The sequence below is a fragment of the Entamoeba invadens genome (assembly GCF_000330505.1).
Source record: "Entamoeba invadens IP1 unplaced genomic scaffold scaff_1105074724841, whole genome shotgun sequence".
Taxonomy (NCBI): Eukaryota; Evosea; order Mastigamoebida; family Endamoebidae; genus Entamoeba; species Entamoeba invadens.
The window spans coordinates 158,348-161,024 of NW_004191842.1; positions in this window are offsets into that span (position 1 = coordinate 158,348).

The window sequence follows — 2,677 nt, forward strand, 5'->3', positions numbered from 1 at the left end:
TTAAATTATCAATTATTAAAAAGATTAATATTAAAGCTATTAATATATTAAAGAATATTCTTTTATTTAATAAAAATTTTAAAAACATTAGAATAATAACTTACTATAACTTGATTATTAAATATTATTGGTTATTGCTCAATTTAGTTCTAAAATTATAATGTCATAAAAGTATTTTATTATTGTGTAGGTTGATATTTGTTATAACTATGTTATGTTGATTATTTTTTATTTAAATTGTTGAGAATCATTTTAAAACAAGCAATTGAATAACATTTGTTTTACTTGTGATTTAATTTATGTATAAATTAAGCGACATTTTATTTTTTAATAATATATTATGTGGTTTGTTATTATTTTATTAAAAACAACACAATCGTTTTTATTATGTTTTGTTATTGTTTGGTTGATTTTATTACACAAAAAGTCAATCAATATAAACAAAAATAGTTTCATTTATATATACATCCTCAATTTTATTAAAAACTATTCATAAAAATGTTCATATTTGTATTAAAAATGAGTTATTTTGATTAATGTATCAAAAAGCGTGGAAATACCATAACTTTAATTCTTTTTTGACATTCAGTAGAAAACAAAATCCGAATAATAAAACATTTTGTTGTCTTTGTACAAGGGAAAAAAACCGCTTTCACTTGATTTTATAATTTAAATAATATAAATATAATATAATGTATGGTACTGTTTACCACAAAGGCTGAATATTCCTTGTAAAAAACTTTTTCTATCTGATGTAATAATTTGTTTTATACTTTAAATTATAATGATGTTTGTTAGAACTAATAAAACGATAGGAAGCGGTTAAAAAGGCGTAAGCTGTTTTTTATCCCTGTAATAATTTCAATTATTTTTTTTATAAACAAAAAATTCCACATATTATATTTGTTATATTGTCTTGTCATATAGACCGTCGATATATTATTTTGTTTTGATTTAATTTTAATTAAAAATATTAATATAAAAGAAAATATATATTATTAAATACGATGTATTATTGTGTAATAAGTTGTTATTTTTAAACATATAATGGCTGTTCGGCGACTTTTGATATTATTGAGATGTCAGAGACTTTTTGAGTCCCTTCAAAAGTTGCCGACTTCTTTTAGAACTAAATAACTATTAACTTTAATATATTATACCATATTCATTATAGTCTCAAAAATGTGAAAAAACACAATAAAGTCAGTCTGGAAACCTTATTTATCGACAAAAATAGGGCATTTTTTGTTATTTGGTTTTGTTTTTCAAAAATATTTTTTTTAACTTGAAATCTTTGTTTTTTCAAACAAAAAGAACTTAGACAAATTGACAAAATTGATTTTTTACGTTCAAACATCGCGTATAACAAAAGAGTGGTGCCTTTGTTGGGCGGATTTTTTGTGTGATGACAGATACAACAAAGGATTCGACAACAAACAACTTGGATTTAATTAAATAATTAATAAAAAACAACGAGACAATCATAATCAAAAAGAACACTACGATTGGCAGACTTAAACATTGAATTTTTGTTCTGCCGTCGGGTAAAAGTTGTTTATTATAAATTGTCTTGGCTGCGTGGATGTCGTTTCGTTCTTTGTAAGAGTACATTTAATAAGTCGACTCACACATTATAGCAAAATTCTTTAAAAAATGATCCAAAAAAACTTAGTTTGTTTTATGTATTTTCCCGTTAATTTGAGGTAATAACAACATTATTATCACCATTCATTTACACATCAGTTTTTGAAGAGAAAAACAATCAAAATGAAATTTGTGTAACATTTTGAAAATAACAACACTTTTTGGTGGTGTCATTTATAACCAAATTAATGTTGATACAGACGAAGACAATTTCTTGAAAGACGACAAGGCCTTTGTGTTCACTTTGGACGGAGAACAATCAGACAGATATATAGGAAGAGGTGATGGTATCGAATTTTTATTTGTTGTTGGATCTATTGAAAATGGAGACTGTCTTTTTGGGATGTGTGGATATGCTATTTGTCTTCGTAAAAAAGATAATAAAATCGGAAAGTGCCAATACTTCATCAATAAGATGCCTTATGGTAAGTTGTGCTGCGGTGAAAACTTCAAGTTGAAGAAATTTGCTGTGTTCAAACTTAAATACATTCATTTTTGGCAAGTTGAATTTGGTTGTTTTTAAACTACGAACACAACAATATAACATTCTTTTGTGATTTTTAATTAAAAAAACTAAATAAATAAATTACAAATTCGGTTGTTATAATAGTAAATTTAATGTAAATCTAATTTTTTTTATAATTTATATTTATATCACAACTTTATTTTAATTTTTGTAGACATTTCAAAAAATGCAATAATGTTTAGATGTTGAATAAAACTTGTTTCAAACATAATTCATTTTTGATACACACAATTCGCTTTAAAAAGCTCTTCATCCACATTATTAAAATATAATAAAAATTAAATGATTATATTAATATTAGCAAATATCATATTATTTGTATATGTGAACTAAGTTGACATTACATCCACAATCAGGCGTTAACCAAAATTTACACAGTCAATGCCGTAGCCCAAAAATGTTTCAGTCTTATTTTATAGAATGTTTTCCCATTTTTTTAAAGTTTTTTCTATCCAAAAATAATATTTTTTGAACTCAATTCTTGAAAGTACTCGTTACCATTTTTCA